Raw genomic sequence first — 18683 nt, forward strand, 5'->3', positions numbered from 1 at the left:
CAGAACTCCTGAAGCATGCCTGGGAGAGAATAGCCATTGACTTTTTCGGTCCACTATACAACAGACATCACCTGATGGTGATTGTCGACGAATACTCCATGTTGGAAAACCACTCCCCCACTAGAAGGGGTGGTGGTGGTCTTCCGGACACACTGTGGTAGCTTGGCTCGAGTGGTCAGGAATCAGGCACCGTGCTAAGCATACGACATACCCATACAATAACCATGCGTGCATCCGTTCCAAAAACGACTCTACACCGTAAAAATTATGAAAAATATCTTTCTTTATCTTCTTTTTCTCTTAGTTGCTGATTGGATAAAATAAATAACAATCACAATATACAAACTTTTTGAAAGTGCAGGTCAATTAAATACTGGCTTAATTATTCAATAAATAGGGGTGATCATAAATACTGAAGGCATAAATACAAGTGCAATACAGACAGGCAATTAAATATTCTGAGGCAATAAATACTGTAACCAATAAATATTGTGCATCAATAAATACTGTGGACCAATAAATACAGTGGAACAATAAATAGGTTAAATACAATAAATACAGTGCCTCTAATAAATACTTAAAAGCTGACAGTGACACTCATGGAATCAGATCACTTTTGATTCCTAAGGGCTGATTTGGCCCAGGCACAGCTTGTGGGGATGTGGAAGGCTTGAGGGTGTCTACTCCCTGGCTTGGACAAGGCTGAGGCCTAAACTGAGGTAGATAAAGGGGGAAAATACCAGAGACCTGGCTCTCTCTCTCCACACAACCTCTCTAGATTAGTCCCAGTTCACCCCTGGCACCTTAGAGCAGTCTCTCAGGTCTCCCCAGGGCCTTAGGCGCCCTCTACTCCACTTACTGCCCTTTTTCTGATGCTCCGACGCCGCTGGAGTCGTGTCGATGCCGTGAGGCGGTTCCGGTTCGATGTCGGCGGCCTCGGCACAATGTCAGTTCTTTGACGACGCCGGCAGGCGGCTCCGGTCTCGATGTCGGCGGCCTCGGTTCGATCTCGACCTCCGATTCGATGGCGTCGGGCAGTCTTTACTCGATGTCGACTTCGGGCGGCTCCGGTCCGATGGCGATCTCGGATACGATGACGTCGGCCGGCCTTGCCTCGATGTCGACTTCCGGCGGCTCCGGAGTGCGATCCTCACTCCCGACCTCCGGTGCTCCTCTCCTCAGGTTTCCGGCGACTCCGGAGTGCGACCTCCACTCCCGACCTCCGGCACGATTCTTACAGGTTCCGGCGACTCCGGAGTGCGATCCTCACTCCCGACCTCCGTTACACTTCACCTCGGTCCCCGACGACTCCGGAGGGCGGACTTCACTCCTCCGATGACGCCGCTCACTCGACCTCGGGTGACTTCCTCCTCGACCTCTGGTATTCCTCACGACCTCTGACGGCGCCCTCTCTCGACCTCTGGCGGCTCTGGGTACGACGTCTGCTTTTCCAGTCAGCGCCGCTTCTCCACCTCGGGCTCCAGGTCTTAGGCTACTCGACATCGGACTTCAGGGAAACCAGCTTCCAGGTCAGGATCTTGCTGTTTTCTTGTTTCTAAGGCCTGTTCCTGCTGTCCAGGTCCTCAGGATGGTTTTTCTGACTTCTTCCCACACAGGGCTCTAGGCTGGGCTCCGTCAGTAGGGACTAGTATCAAGGGTGGGTTTATGGACCCCACTCCAGGCACAAGTTTCCACCCCTGCTGCTTCACTCCTTCCTCCTTCAAGTTTGTGCTGCTCACTCCTCACCAGTCAGGTGCCAACTGCCAGCTCCAACTGCCAACTCTCTGTCTTAGCTTCCCAACATTCTAAACCGCCTCCAACTGTCACAGGGTTCTGGAATGTTCTGGAAGGTGCTAGCAGGTTCCAGTGGATGCTGGTGATGTCACAGGTGGCCACCATTTTGTGCTCCAGGCCCTCAGACAGAAGTTTCAGGGGTAGGTAAAATGGCTCCCTGAATCTGTAGCAACACTAAAAAGTCTGGTGGTTCCCAAAAAGGAAAAATTCAAACAGGGTTTGAGGCAAAAGTGGGACAAAATAAATAATGATGAGGAGGGACCACCCAAAGGGCTGACAGGTCTAACACGCGTCCCCCCCAGCTGAAAGTGGGGAGAGCTACCCAACCCCTTGGGAGTTCTCATCACTAAGGCGGAAATACCTTGAGAGACCGTCTGCATTGGCGTGGTCCACTCCAGGCCGATGTTCCACCTGAAAGTCCATTCCCTGTAGGGAAATAGACCACCTCAACAACTTGGGATTCTCCCCCTTCATTTGCATCAGCCAACGAAGGGGTCTGTGGTCGGTCTGAACTAGGAAGTGCGAGCCAAACAGGTATGGCCGCAACTTCTTCAGAGCCCATACCACTGCAAAGGCTTCACGCTCTATTGCACTCCACTTCTGTTCCCTGGGAAGTAGTCTCCGGGATAGGAAGACCACGGGTTGATCCAGACCCTCTTCATTGAGTTGCGATAACACTGCCCCAATGCCATGTTCTGATGCATCTGTCTGGACAATGAACTCCTGGGAAAAGTCTGGGGCCCTTAAGACCGGGGCCTCGCACATGGCTTTCTTCAATCTCTCAAAGGCTTGCTGACAAGCCTCCGTCCAGACTACCCGTCGAGGTTGTTTCTTGGACGTGAGCTCCGTGAGGGGGGCTACGATGGTACCGTACCCCTTCACGAAGCGGCGGTAGTATCCCGTGAGGCCCAAAAATGCTCGGACCTCAGTCTGTGTCTTGGGGGGTTCCCAGGCCATGATGGCCTCGATCTTCGCCTGGAGGGGTTGCACCGCTCCCCTACCCACCAAGTGTCCATGGTACACTACCGACCCCTGCCCGATCTGGCACTTGCTGGCCTTGATCGTCAATCCAGCTTGTCTCAGGGCCTGGAGAACAGCTTGCAGGTGACGCAAGTGATCCTCCCAGCTGTTACTGAAGACGGCTATGTCATCCAGATAAGCAGCAGAGAAACTCTCCATTCCGGTGAGGATCTGGTTTACCAGGCGCTGAAACGTGGCAGGTGCGTTCTTGAGCCCAAAGGGCATCACACAGAACTGGTAGTGGCCATTGGGCGTGGAGAAGGCTGACCTTTCCCTTGCTCCATCAGTCAAAGAGATCTGCCAGTACCCTGAAGTAAGGTCAAAGGTACTTAGATATTGGGCAGCTCCCAGCCGGTCAATCAATTCATCCGCCCTAGGGATCGGATGAGCATCAGTTTTGGTCACTGAATTCAGTCCCCGATAGTCCACACAGAACCTCAGTTCTGGTTGGGCACCCGGTGGTGCAGCTTTTGGTACTAACACCACCGGACTGGACCAGGGGCTGCTAGAAGGTTCGATCACTCCTAGCTCCAGCATCTTAGTGACTTCACTATGAATGCTGGCCTTCACCTTGTCTGACATCCGGTAGATCTTGGACTTCACAGGTGGGCTGTCTCCTGTGTCCACGTCATGGACGCACAGGTGAGTCCTACCCGGGACCAGGGAGAACAACGAGGAGTACTGCCCCAGGACCTGCCGACAGTCCTCCTGCTGTTCAGGAGTTAGAGATGGGGAGAGAATCACTCCCTCCACCGACCCATCCTTCTCTTGAGACGCAAACAGATCAGGGAGAGGCTCGCTTTCCACGTCCTCTCCTCCGTCAGTCACCATCATCAAGATGACTTCGGGCCTCTCGTGGTGGGGTTTGAGGCGGTTGGCATGCAGCACCCGCAGGGGCTGACGAGGGGTCTTCAGGTCCACCAAGTAGGTAGCCTTACCCTTCTTCTCCAACACCTCAAAGGGTCCTGACCAGCGATCCTGGAGGGCACTAAGCTCTCCCGGTTCGATCACCCACACCTTCTGGCCAGGCTCCAACTCCACCGGGTGAGCATTGTGGTCATACCACGCCTTCATCACTGCTTGGCTGGCTTCCAAGTTGTCAAAAGCTTGCTTCCACAACTTAGCCATTTGGCTCCGGAAGGCCAGCATGTAGCTCACCACATCCTGGGGAAGCTTTCTGGGAGTTCTTTCCCATCCGTCTCTCACCAGATTGAGAGGTCCACGTACAGGGTGCCCATACAGAAGCTCGAAGGGGCTGAAGCCCACTCCCTTCTGTGGCACTTCCCTGTAGGAAAAAAGTAAACAGGGTAGGAGGACGTCCCACTTCCTCCGCAGGCTTTCAGGCAGACTTCTGATCATGCCTTTCAAGGTTTTGTTAAACCTCTCCACCAGACCATTTGTCTGGGGGTGGTAAGGAGTGGTGAACCGGTATGTCACTCCACACTCCTTCCACATGGCCCGCATGTACGCTGACATGAAGTTGGTCCCCCTGTCGGACACAACTTCCTTGGGAAAACCCACTCGGGTAAAGATTCCCATCAGGGCCCTAGCCACAACAGGTGCTGTTATGGTCCTCAGAGGTATTGCCTCTGGGTACCGTGTGGCATGATCCACCAGAACCAGGATAAACCTGTGACCAGCTGTAGTCGGTGGATCTAACGGACCCACAATGTCGATGCCCACCCTTTCAAAGGGGGTGCTAACGACAGGAAGTGGTTCCAGGGGAGCTTTCAGCTTCACCCCTGTTTTCCCACTGGCTTGGCAAGACACACATGTCCGGCAGTAGGTATCGGACGACACTTTCATCTGAGGCCAATAAAAGTGTGGGACAAGACGGGCGAAGGTCTTGTCTTGCCCCAGGTGTCCTGCCAATGGTATCTCGTGAGCCAACTCCAGAAGGAAGGCTCGATAACGTTGAGGAACTACCAAGGCTCGTGACGATCCATGTAGGGGTGCCTTGGGTTCACTGTAGAGGAGGCCATCCTCCCAGTAAACACTGTAGTTCCCTTCAACGTTCCCTGCTGCCTGGGCTTCGGCCTGTCGCCTCAGCCCCTCAAGGGTAGGGCACTCCCTCTGGCCCTGGCAGAATTCCTCCCTGGACGGGCCTCCCTCCACGTGCCACTCGGCCGGGATGGGTAGGTCCTCCAGGTTGGTAACGTCCCCCACCGCAGACTCCTGGTCCACCACCTCCGGTGGCCTATCCGTCCTACGGGGTGGGGACTCCGAGGCAGGCTCCTTCTGTCCTCGGTTCTTCCCTTGACTGGCAGCTGGCTGGGCCTTTGTTCCAGGCTCCAGCCGAAATGAACTCCCTCTTCGGGTAGTCGCGGACCTTGTGCTAACACAGGCCCAATCAGGTGTACCCAGCATCTCGGTGTGAGTCCGGTATTCCACCTCCTTCCAAGCGTTGTGCTCCATGTCATTCCCCAGCAGACAATCGACTGGCACGGCAGGGCTTACGGCAACTCGAAGTGAACCTGCAACCCCCCCCCATTCAAAGGGAACCTCGGCCACGGGATAGTGGCCTGTTCTGCCGTCAGCCATCGCGGCTGGGTGGAGTACATCGGGAATTACCTGCTCTGGAGACACCAGTTGGCTACGCACCATAGTCATACTGGCTCCTGTGTCTCTCAGAGCCTCCCCTCTTTGGCCGTTGATGGTGACCCACTGCCCATACTTTGCGGTATTTGCGGGCACCTGGATCTTGGGAACCATCTCCCGTTCTCCCAGGGACACTAAAGTGACACCCGCCCACTCCCTTCCCTTAGTTAAGGGCATCTCCTCCCCGAGCACTACACTAGCTACTCCGGGGGTCTTTCCTCCAGTGGGAGGGGGTGGTCGTTTCAAGCACTTCGGATCTCCTTTATAGTGTCCAACGCCACCGCACTCATAGCAATGGACAACCCTTGGCTGCTGACTCTGGCCAGGATTAGGGTTTCTGGGTGGGTTAGCCCTAGGGGTGAATCCTGTTCCCTTCCCTTGGAAGTTATTTTGGGGGCCTCTGGAGAACTCCTTTTTCTTTTCCCCTCCCTCTTTCTTCTGGGGAGCGCCCTGTCCGGCCTTTTGAGTATCCCCTCCAGTCCCCCTTGTAGACACCCGGGTACTAGCCCAAATGTCCGCCTCCTCAGCAAGCTTCCGGGGACTGGTCAGCTTGCTATCCACCAGGTGTTGCCGCAGTTCAGGGAAACATTTCTCGAGCAGGTGTTCCTTCAGTACTAGGTCAAACAACCCCTCGTAGTTCCTCACTTCACTGCCCTGAATCCAACCTTCCAGTGCCTTCTTTGCATAGTCCAGGAAGTCCACCCAATTCTGCGTGCCCAGTTTGTGACTACCCCTGAACTTCTGTCTGTACTTTTCAGGTGTTAGTCCAAACTTTCTGATGAGCGCCAGTTTCATGGTGGGGTAGTGGGTCTGCTCATCCTCTTCGAGGGCCAATAAAGCATCCCTACCAGCTGGAGGCATGTACTTGTACAATCCCCCTCCCCAGTACTTCTCTGGAACCCCATGGGCCCTCAACGAGACCTCATAGGCTGCTAGCCACTTGGCGATATCATCACCCACCCCATAGCTAGCTACTATGTCCTTTGGCAGGTAGGGTTTAGGTTCCCTGGAGATCTCTTGGGTTTGGCTGCCACCATTAGGAACAGGTTGTGCCCCGATTCTCAGGATCTGAAGATCTATTTCTTTCAGTCGTAATTCATGGGCCATCCTCTGCTCCTCCTTCTCTTTTTCCAGCCTTGCTAAGTCCCATGTGAGCTGTCTTTTCTCCCTCCGGTCTGTTAGCTCCACTTCAGACAAGCCACCGCTAGAGGCACTGCTGCCCTTCCTAGAAATGGTTCTGGGCCCTGCTGACAGGTTCCCCACCTCAGGTTGGTACATCTCAGCCTCCTCGGTGTCAGGCTCTCTATCCCTGTCCTCCTCCTCAGCCTTGCTTTCTCGGCGTGCCTCCCCCCAAGCCCTTAAGCTGGTTTGGAGTGCACCCTTCTTTGCTCCTGGGGGACAGTACACCCCCTCCCGCTGGCAAAACTCCCTGAGTTGGGCCACAGTGTACGTTTCTAGATTTTCTAGTACAAATTCCATCTCGCCCACTCAGGTTAGAGGACAGGTTTTGTGCAGTAACTATGCAGGGGGGTACCTTTAATAATACCTCCTCCCACCACCAGAGTAAATTTGGAAAAAACAAAAACCCACAATTAGGAAGGCCGCTCTTGAGAAAACTCCCGGTGTAGGTCTATGGACTACCCACAGTTATTGTTGAGTATACGTAGGCACAGCTCTATCCCACCACTGAACACCAATTTATGTTGGAAAACCACTCCCCCACTAGAAGGGGTGGTGGTGGTCTTCCGGACACACTGTGGTAGCTTGGCTCGAGTGGTCAGGAATCAGGCACCGTGCTAAGCATACGACATACCCATACAATAACCATGCGTGCATCCGTTCCAAAAACGACTCTACACCGTAAAAATTATGAAAAATATCTTTCTTTATCTTCTTTTTCTCTTAGTTGCTGATTGGATAAAATAAATAACAATCACAATATACAAACTTTTTGAAAGTGCAGGTCAATTAAATACTGGCTTAATGATTCAATAAATAGGGGTGATCATAAATACTGAAGGCATAAATACAAGTGCAATACAGACAGGCAATTAAATATTCTGAGGCAATAAATACTGTAACCAATAAATATTGTGCATCAATAAATACTGTGGACCAATAAATACAGTGGAACAATAAATAGGTTAAATACAATAAATACAGTGCCTCTAATAAATACTTAAAAGCTGACAGTGACACTCATGGAATCAGATCACTTTTGATTCCTAAGGGCTGATTTGGCCCAGGCACAGCTTGTGGGGATGTGGAAGGCTTGAGGGTGTCTACTCCCTGGCTTGGACAAGGCTGAGGCCTAAACTGAGGTAGATAAAGGGGGAAAATACCAGAGACCTGGCTCTCTCTCCCCACACAACCTCTCTAGATTAGTCCCAGTTCACCCCTGGCACCTTAGAGCAGTCTCTCAGGTCTCCCCAGGGCCTTAGGCGCCCTCTACTCCACTTACTGCCCTTTTTCTGATGCTCCGACGCCGCTGGAGTCGTGTCGATGCCGTGAGGCGGTTCCGGTTCGATGTCGGCGGCCTCGGCACAATGTCAGTTCTTTGACGACGCCGGCAGGCGGCTCCGGTCTCGATGTCGGCGGCCTCGGTTCGATCTCGACCTCCGATTCGATGGCGTCGGGCAGTCTTTACTCGATGTCGACTTCGGGCGGCTCCGGTCCGATGGCGATCTCGGATACGATGACGTCGGCCGGCCTTGCCTCGATGTCGACTTCCGGCGGCTCCGGAGTGCGATCCTCACTCCCGACCTCCGGTGCTCCTCTCCTCAGGTTTCCGGCGACTCCGGAGTGCGACCTCCACTCCCGACCTCCGGCACGATTCTTACAGGTTCCGGTGACTCCGGAGTGCGATCCTCACTCCCGACCTCCGTTACACTTCACCTCGGTCCCCGACGACTCCGGAGGGCGGACTTCACTCCTCCGATGACGCCGCTCACTCGACCTCGGGTGACTTCCTCCTCGACCTCTGGTATTCCTCACGACCTCTGACGGCGCCCTCTCTCGACCTCTGGCGGCTCCGGGTACGACGTCTGCTTTTCCAGTCAGCGCCGCTTCTCCACCTCGGGCTCCAGGTCTTAGGCTACTCGACGTCGGACTTCAGGGAAACCAGCTTCCAGGTCAGGATCTTGCTGTTTTCTTGTTTCTAAGGCCTGTTCCTGCTGTCCAGGTCCTCAGGATGGTTTTTCTGACTTCTTCCCACACAGGGCTCTAGGCTGGGCTCCGTCAGTAGGGACTAGTATCAAGGGTGGGTTTATGGACCCCACTCCAGGCACAAGTTTCCACCCCTGCTGCTTCACTCCTTCCTCCTTCAAGTTTGTGCTGCTCACTCCTCACCAGTCAGGTGCCAACTGCCAGCTCCAACTGCCAACTCTCTGTCTTAGCTTCCCAACATTCTAAACCGCCTCCAACTGTCACAGGGTTCTGGAATGTTCTGGAAGGTGCTAGCAGGTTCCAGTGGATGCTGGTGATGTCACAGGTGGCCACCATTTTGTGCTCCAGGCCCTCAGACAGAAGTTTCAGGGGTAGGTAAAATGGCTCCCTGAATCTGTAGCAACACTAAAAAGTCTGGTGGTTCCCAAAAAGGAAAAATTCAAACAGGGTTTGAGGCAAAAGTGGGACAAAATAAATAATGATGAGGAGGGACCACCCAAAGGGCTGACAGGTCTAACACTCCAGAACTACATTAATTAAGGACCTCTCATCCACCACTCAAGGCTGATTCATTGAGAGATTGGGTGGCATCTTTGTGACATGGGGTGTTACAGACATACTAAAATCTGACTATGGCCCGCTTTTTAATAGTCAGGAGTTCAAAGACTTCTCAGAGCATCTGAATAGAAAGCATCAAAAGAGCACTCCACGGTGGACGCAGGCCAGGGGCTGGTTGAGAGATTTATGAGTACACTGAAGAAACCTGTGCAGCGTGTTACCCTTGAAAAGCTCAATTTACTGTGCTAAACTCTACATTGAGAGCTTAATGTTCAACACCTCACTCGACCACTGGTGAAAGTCCCGCAAACATTGATGTTCGGAAGAGCATTCACAACCAAGATACCCCAGTGGATCAGTCAGAGAGAAAGAGATGGTCATGCAATCAGTACGAAGGACTTGGTTCAGAAACAAAAGATGAAGACATATGCTGACCCTAGATGACATGTAAATTACATTGTCTTCCAGAGAGGAGATAAAGTGCTCGCACATCAGATGCAGAAAAGAAAATCTGATGCTCCCTTTAATGCAGAACCTTTAATAGTGGTGTTGACCAAAGGACAAATGGTGACTCCCATGCACCCTGGGAAATCTATTACCAGAGACTCTTCTCACTTTCAGCGTTTAACCTGTCAATCACCAGATCTACAGTTTGAAGGAGGGACTGATTTTGAAGCACCAGTGACTGCTGTTGCCTTTCCACCCTCGCATCAGATCTTGGTTTTTGATGGTGGCAGGTCTCAACTTCCCACGACACGATCAGGTAGTACCATTACAGTGCCAAAAAGATTGATTGAAGAGATTTAAGTACATATATGTCAATCAATCAATCAATCAATCAATCAATCAGCATTTGTAAAGCGCAACTCTGTCACCCCTAGGAGTATCTGGGTGCGGTGTCTCAGTCGAAGAGCCAGGTCTTGAATCTCTTTCTGAAGTCTGCCAGTGAGGGGGCTGTACGGAGGGGGAGGTTGTTCCAAGTCTTGACTGCAATGTAGGAGAAGGAGCAGCTGCTGCTGCAGGTGTGGCGGATGCTGGGGTGCGAGGACAAGTGAAGAGGAGGGTAGGTGTCTGGTGGGTTGGTGGAAGTTCAGTTGATGGTTGAGGTTGGCAGGTCCCAGGTCGTGGAGGGCTTTGTAGGCAAGAGTGAGGATCTTGAACTGGCATCTTTCTGGATAGGGAGCCAGTGGAGGTCTCTCAGGGTGGGGGGAAATGTGGGTTCATTTGGGGAGGTTCAGGATGAGTCTGGCCATGGCATTGTGCATGGTCTTGAGTCTTCTGAGGAGCTGGATGGATATGCCAGCATAGAGAGTGTTGCCAAAGTTGAGGCAGCTGGTGACGAGGAACTGAGTGACCGTCTTTCTGCTGTTGGTTGGGATCCATCTGAAGATTCTGCAATGCATGTGAAGTATGTGGAAGCAGGAGGAGGCGACTGCATTAACTTGTTGTTTCATGGTCAGTTAGCTGTCAAGGATGAGGCTGAGCTTGTGTACGTGATCGGTCGGTGTGGGTCAGAATTCAGCAGACTACCAGCTGTGGTCCCACACAGAAGTGTACTTCCTGAAGATCAGTACGTCAGTTTTGTTGGAGTGGAGTTGGAAGCAGCTGTCTCTAATCCATTTGCCGATGTTGGTCTTTGCGTTGCAGAAGTTGGTTTCGGTGTTTACGGGGTCCTCGGTGAGAAAGAGGATCAGTTGAGCATCGTCTACGTAGGAGATTATGTTGAGACCGTGGGATATGACGACGTCTGCGAGGGGGTCATGTAGATGTTGAACAGGGTGGGGCTGAAGGATAATCCTTGTGGTACACCGCATATGATGTCTTTGGGTGCAGAGGTGAAGGGCGGCAGTCAGATGCTTTATGTGCGTACTGTGAGGCAGGAGGCGATCCACGTGAGGGCGTCTTGGTATATGCCTATGTTATGGAGTCTGTTGACAAGGGTGTTGTGGGAGACTGTGTTGAATGCAGAGAGGTGGAGGAGGATAAGGATCACCATTTCTCTACGGTTGAGGAGTGTTCTGATGTAATCTGGGGTGGCAATCAGCGCAGTCTCAGTGCTGTGGTTGCCCCAAAATTTTGATTGAGAGGCATCCAGTAGGTGGCTTTATTTCAGGAATTCAGTGAGGTACTGGTTGATGGCTTTCTTGAAAACTTTGGCTGGGTAGGGTAGCAGGGAGATCGGATGATAATTTTTTAGATTGTTGGTGTCAGCTGAGGCTTTCTTTAGTCGAGCTCTGGGGTCTGCGTGTTTCCATCTGTCAGGGAAGGTTACTGTGGAGGTGTTGAGGATGCTGGTGAGTTGCATGCTGATTGGGTTAGTTGTGAGGCTGTAGAGGGGGGCGGGGGCAGTGGGTGCCCCGGAGTGTATCGAAGACATGATGGCTGAGGTGGTCAGGGCGGTGAGCAGTGACCAGGTGGTGATGGTTTGGCTGATATTTGCTGGTTGATTGAGCTCGTCTGGGATGATGGTGGCAGGTTGCATGTTGAAAGTGTTGTAGAAGTTAGTGATCTTGCTGTGGGAGTAGTTTGAGAGAATGTCGCAGAGTTCTTGGGAGGGGTGGATGGTGTTCTTTATGGCTGTCTGGTTGAAGAATTATTTGAATATTTTTACAAGCTGCCTTGTGTGGTTGGCAGCAGAGTTGATGCGGGTGGTGATGGCTGCTTTCTTGGCTTCTCTGATGTGCCAGTGATAGTTGCTGAGGGCTGTTTTGTGAGCAGCTCTGCTGGTGGGGTTCATGGTGGCACGCCAATGTTTCACCAGTAGGTGGCAGTTGCGCTTGGTGGTCCTGAGTTCTGGGGTGTACCAGCTGGCATGTTTGGGGCTCTTGTAGGTTTCAATGGCGTGACTGTTGGTGCAGTCGGTGATCCAGGCAGCAAAGTTCTGGACAGCCTGATTGAGGTCTGTTGAGGCTTTGGGTTGGAAGCTGGTGAGTCTCAGTAACCACTGAGTTTCGTTGACCTTGCTCCAACTGCGGTGGGAGGAGATCTGCTGCCTGGTGGTGGTGTGCTGGGCATTGATGATGGTGAAGAGTATGATGGTGTGGTCAGAGCAGGTGAGTTCTTTGGTGTGGCTGAATTTGATTCTGTCGCTGGAGGTGAAGATGGGACCAAGTGTGTGTCCGGCTTTGTGCATAGGTTTAGTGACCAGTTGGGTGAGGCCGATGTTGTTCAGATTCTCCAGGAGGGCGAAGGGGTCCGGGACGTTGTTGGGGTCGTGAATGTGGAAGTTGAAGTCATGGCTTAATTTAAAGTAGAGAAAAACATTATCACAACGTTTCATAGAAACATTTTTCTTCACTTTAAATTTCTCCAATTTAAAAGAAAATGACTGTATATTTTAGTTATATTTTTCAGGCACTGTGCCTACCAGCCACTGGAAGCAAGATGCCTGTTGTTTGTAATTGTGACACTTTGAAAGGGCGAAATTAAAATGAAGAATCAACCTAATCATTAAGTAAACTTTTCATTAAATTTTTTTTTTCATTTAAAATAGCATTCAGAAATATAATTGTGTTCTCGTGCTCCAATATTGAGTTGAGAACAACAATTATTTAAAAGTTAAATACCTCAATGCTTTAATTTTGAACCTCTGTGACTCACATGGGTCATAAATCTGAGTGGAGAACTGCTCATTATCAGGCTCTGCTATCTGCAGCCTGATAATGATGTAAAATAAACACAGCCTTTCCTTAAATTTGAAAGTAAAACTCAACACTTATTTATTGCAGCTCTTAGCTAAAAATGAACTCAAAGCTGGGAGCTACCCTGAAGGTTCCTCCATGCTACTGGTAGCTCACGATCAGCTGGTTGGAGATGCTTGGTCTATGGCTACCCAGATGTACTTAAGTGCTGCCTCTCAGCACTTCACTGTGATGTTGAGGTATGAGCGACATAAGTTGAGTAGTGACCTTTTGTTTCTGATGATTCGTGAGAAGAATCAAGTGTGTGAGAAAGTTTAGGTGTGACTAACGCTGATGGGGCTAGCCTTCAATTTCCTCACAAAACACATAAAAAGGTGACTGTGTACCATAGCATAATCACTTTTTCTTTATCAATCGTTTCCAGGCTTCTACATAATATGCCCAAGATTGTATATCATGACTGTGCCAATTGCAAAGATGTTGCCTTGCATTCATCATGTATGGGAATATGTTTACAGTTAAGTGTACACCCTTCTTTACATATCCATCATTTAGATAATGTTGAAAATTTCCCTGAAATATCTGTATGTCTTCCAATGTGTATATACATCATATTGTAACAAACTCTGGGGGGCATGCAATCATGATACTCTGTTTACATTTTGAAAATGGATAATTCATAAAGGTTGTTCTGAATCTGGTGGTTCTCAGATTTTCAATTGATATCAACAGACCTAAAATGTATTTTATTGGCATCAGTTACAAAGCTGCAAGTTGTCTGTTACATTCATCATATAGGCTGCGATATCACAGAAATTAAAAAGGTGGGAAACTAATTTTAGGATGGTTTGGCTGTTGACAACTGCTGCTTCTATAAATAACTTGTTACACCCTACAAAAACATGATTCTTGCGTGTATAATCAATAGAACTGGTGAAAACCTCATGAAGGACAGGTGTCAAACAACTATTTATTTTGGAGCATTTCCTAAATGTGCTTACACAAAATTTAATTTGTTTCCCATCTCTGATAAACTTCGAATTCCGCTGAGATTTTCTCCAAATGTGACTGAAAGTTTTCTTTACAAGAATAGCTTCAGGAGAGTTTGGGATTTTCATTTGTGTTTCTACTAGCGTGCAAAACGGGATGCCTGCATAACTATATTTGCTGTAAACATTAAAAGATTCTTTCATTTTTCGAAATACTGAAATATATGTACCATAGAGTGTGAATGTGTTACCTCTCCCCATAGTTGAGGGGAATGTCCCAATTTGATATTGGCATTTATGCAGTGGATCACATGCTCAAGTTGGAAGACCACAGAATTAAATCGGCAATTGTTTTTCCATATGCAGAAGAGCCATGATGTAGGTGTTTTTAACGCCCTCTGGCTTTACTTGACATGCCATCAAACGTTTGAGCATTACCCACGCTCTTAGAATGAATACAGTGCAGCGTAGCACTAAGAAGTGCAAAGACTAGAACAGTTCTAAACGGGACAATTCTTTTTCTTGTTGACTACAGAACGGGTGCACGTGGGGAGCAGACATTGATGAGGCTCCTGGTCTAGTAGAGTCGGTTCCCTCTACCTGCCCTCCGCGCACTCCCCCCTCACCTTCGCGGCACTTGAATACGGCTAGGGAGGTGCGCACGGCCAACCGCCTCCAAGCAACGGCCGCATGGGGCGCGCGCGCGACTGCCTCAACGAACTCTTCTTTTCATAGCCCATTTCTCGCTTCTTCCCAAAGGAACTAAAACTTTATAATCGGCGAGTAGGGTATTTCTTTTGTAGTCTGAAGCTACCTGTATTAGAATGTGGCAATTTTGTGTAACAGTCGTTTGACCAGATTGGAGTTTTCGCAAATGTTTTTTTTATTCGGGTGAAGAAGAAGTTGACTTGGCTGAGGCTCGGGCAGGTCACGTGACGTCACCTCGCCGTCTCCTGGCTCGCTGAGCAAGGGAGTCAGTCGTTGGGAGACAGTTTGTCAAGAGATAGGCCCGGCGCGAGCGCGTGCGCAGCGGGCTGGCGGGAGCGCGCCCCGTAGAAAGAGAGGGAGGGGGGAGAGAGGTAGAAGCAACAGCTGCGGGAGGACGGAACATGCATCTGCACTCAGTCGCCGCCGGGGACTCCCGACACCCCCCCACCGGGGCTCAGCAGCCGGTGGCATGAGTGTAGACTCCAGGTAAAATCGGACGTCGTTTGTTTTCAAGTTTTGGGGGCGAGTCTATCCGGCGTTATTGTTTTGCATTTCTACGTAAATGGGGCATGTGCTGGGAGTATACACGAGGCATGTGTAGTCAGATACCTCGGGAACACATGCTCTGGGAGGTGAGGGAGGGAGTGTGTGTGGGAGGTATTCTGTGTGCATGAGGGCGGTGGCAGCAGGTAATTGTTCCAACATTAGAAAGGGTGGGGGTTGGGTGACACGTGCAGCATGGGTAGATTCTGAACTTGATGCTAGGCATTCCCAAATATCACCACCTAGCGCTTTTGTTGTCGAACCCAACCTAGTATTCGACGCCACAACAGCACTCAGTACGAATGAGCTAACTTCAGGCACTTAGCATTATTGAGGATCTCTGTTTTAAACACTCACAACCCAGACTCGTACTCTGTTTATATCGCACCCATTTAATTTCTGGCATGTACTAATGCCTTCTCTATGTAGTGTGCCCCCCCCTGTGATCCTTAATATATATATATACATACCCTAGAACCGTCAGCCTTTAAATGCACTGTTTGGAAAATGCTTTTATCACACAAACATAGCATTATAAATTTGGAATCGGCATTAAAGTAGGCAACCCCTGCTCAAGAACCTTAAAAGTTAAGCATCAAATGCCAATTTCATGAAATAATCAGATACCTCCAACTACTCACTCAGTACATTTACCCGTGTCCTTCTAATAACAATACCGTGCGCATAATCACGGAAATGTAACCGCCCATCGCCCTAAATACAATCGGTATACATGTCTTTATTTGAACACCCCGGTGCTTATTAAAATGCCCATTCCGCCATGCCCCTCCCCCACTTCCTTCTTAAACCCCACGCCTGCCCAGGATTGCGATCTCGCAGAGGTAGGATGGGATGTTGGGACCTTGAGGGCAGGAGCCTTTACATTATGCAAAGCAGCTATTCAAAGTTCAGTGATTCAGATCCTCTTTCACAAGCCAGGTTTTTTCTCTCCCTCTCCTTGATCATTGTTCTCGTCCCCGGACACTTGTTTGCTGCTGCATCCGCGGGTGCAGTGGCTGCTACCAAAAGCCCCGCTTCTTCCCACGAACCCTTGGCACTACCGACCCTTCACCAGCTGGATTATACTCCCAAGTCCCGATAACGAGGATATGGTGAGGGGACGGTTTTTAATGCAAACTTTTTTGATAGGCTATCTTTTCCGGTGTAAAGGGAGATCTTTAAGACCTGCTGAAATGTGGATTATCGTTTGCCATATAGCTTGCAGAAGGATCCGTAACATGTTTACTTACCCACGAGAACCACAAGGGGCCTTTTCATTAACGTGTTTGGCTATTCTTTTCTTGGAAGCGATGTACGTGTAAAATTAACTGGCACGCTCTTCGGTGTTCATTCCGAGTTCAATGCTTTGCATCTTCACACTGATAGAATCCGGATAGGAAGTTCCTGCCTGTTATTATTGAAACAGCTGTTTAATTTCTACAGTGGATTGGTGGGCGGGTGGATGGCTGTTCAGATGTGTCTGTAGATGACCTTGAAGTCCGTGATTTTAATTAATCTTTCGAAGAAGAAGGCACATGAACAGCCCCCTCGTAATAGGAACTCTGCGATGCGCCGATTATACGATGACGCATTTAAAACTAGGTAACAGAATGGGGAGCGACCTTCTCTTTTGTATGTTACCCCTGTTGGCCAGGAGCATGCAGTCCTATGAAAGCTACGACGGGGAGGGGGGTGGGGGCGTTGATGAGTAGCCACTGACCTGCTGCTGATTCATGATTAGGGTCGGTGTCTGCGAAGGGCGAGGTGGGAGCTGCCTGACATAATAGGTGCCAAAAATGCCTAAACGCCATGTTTGGGGGCGCCGACGACTTTGTAAACCGTTCGTATCCACAGTTTTCCCCCCTTGTTCATGTGAGGCGCCGCACACATTCTGTCTATTCAGAACTTCTATTTTTATTTACTTACACCTAAGGGAGGCTGTGTTAACAGTACTGTTTTTTGTTTTCACTGTATGACAAGCTGTGTCGTTTAAATGCAATGTCACAGACTAGCAGATAAACATTTTCTAAAGTGTACATATGTGGATAACTTTTAACGGACACCACATGCATTTTTTTTTTTACCACATAATATTTTACATATTCGTTTTATTTGGATGAATCAGCCATTTCGTCAAAGCAGACTGTTGAATATCTTTTCCTGAGATAAGGCATAACAAAGAAGCGGCAGGATAGCAACAGCTGCCCCCCTCTGTTGGATCTGCAGACACTGTATCGTCAAGGCGCTTATGCCACCATGGTCACTCCGACTTTTATTGTGATTGATCTATACTCGTCCCTGAACCTATAATTTAGCCTCTTGTCTCCCAGCTTTGACTGCCTTTCTTTCTATGTACAATCGTTGTTAGTGATCAGGAAAAAAAACCCTCTCGTACTTCATAGTTAGGACATTGTTCTCGTTTACCGTAGATGCACTTCCTACTTCCTTAGTGTAAGTACTAAGTTGCTGAAGGCAAATGTATTGGCAATTTTCTTCAACGTATCTTTTTTACCTAGTGGTCTTGAGTTACTTGTTGAGTGTCTAGCATTGTTCGAATAAATGGGTTATTTTAGCGGTCAAGTACACTTGAGCCGCCCCCCCCTCCCGGCGAGTGCATGTTATTCAACTATCATGGGCGTGGCTTAAAGTCATTCTATATTTAATGTTTTGTAGAAGACCATTTATCTTTAGTTTTTTTTAAGGGAGTTCTTAATGTGTTTGTACATTTTTGTGTAGTTAGGGGGGTTGGACTGCAGCTAGACATTTTCCCTCTAATACTGGCAAACATAATCCACATAAGAACCCGTTATTATTAGCATAACGAAAACGGCGACCATTGTATGAGGTGTTTTAGGTTGACCTTTTTGACCATGCTAAAATCCTAGGTTTAAAAAAAATATTTAACTTTTTGCAGATACTCTTGCATATGTGACAGCTAGCAGAAAACCTGAGCTGAAACTCGGTCTGGAGAACTTATTAATGTCTCTGTTCAGTTGTAGCCCAAATGGTCCTCATATATAGTAGTGATTTAAACATTACGTTGGCGTAACAGTTTACTGTGTTTAAAAAAAACCAAAACTTATTGAGAAAGTAACGGACGTTACAGCAGGTATGATATTGACATCAGAGACTAGATTCTATAGAATGCAGAGACACGCAGGTCCACCATTTTAACATTGGGTCTAGAACATATCATGTATTGATCCAACCAGGTGCCAGCTGAGCGCTTATTAGGTGTTGGGCCCTCCGCTCAGCGTCTGATCAAGTTTGAGATTCTCGCAATAACAGATAGTATCCGTGAGGATATCAAAAATCCCTAGACTGATACTGAGGATGTAATTTTCAATATATGCATCAAATTGAGTATTACTGTACGCCTCAAAATCAACATGTGTTGGGCACTGTTCTGCTCAACTAAGAGATTGCTATCAGCTGCTATGCTATAAAAGGGCTCTTGCAACAAAATTTCGCTTAGTTTTTGGGAATATTCACTGTGGTCCTCAGGACTGCCAGACTATGGTCCATTGGTAGACATGTAGTCACCATGTTGCTCAGTAGGGAAATATAGTAGCCCAATAAGCACATATTTTGGGACATGTCCATGCCATATACAAAAAGTCCACGTTAAACATGGCACACTTCTTACAGGCTGTTTGACTATTTGGGG

General features: G+C 49.2%; 1 protein-coding gene across 2 annotated transcripts in view; it reads left to right on the forward strand.

The window, feature by feature from the left end:
* The first annotated feature begins 14791 nt into the window (after window positions 1-14791).
* The window catches only part of ZNF217 (zinc finger protein 217), a 145154-nt gene continuing 141262 nt past the window's right edge, over window positions 14792-18683 (forward strand). Inside the window, exon 1 of one of the 2 annotated variants that reach the window (XM_085619129.1) lies at window positions 14792-14959. The gene's annotated coding sequence lies outside the window, so the exon portion shown is untranslated. Of the gene's footprint in view, window positions 14960-15926; window positions 16129-18683 lie in introns of those variants that run through there. The other variant, XM_085619130.1, reaches the window with a different exon arrangement.

This window comes from Triturus cristatus, chromosome 7 (assembly GCF_964204655.1).
Source record: "Triturus cristatus chromosome 7, aTriCri1.1, whole genome shotgun sequence".
NCBI lineage: Eukaryota > Metazoa > Chordata > Amphibia > Caudata > Salamandridae > Triturus > Triturus cristatus.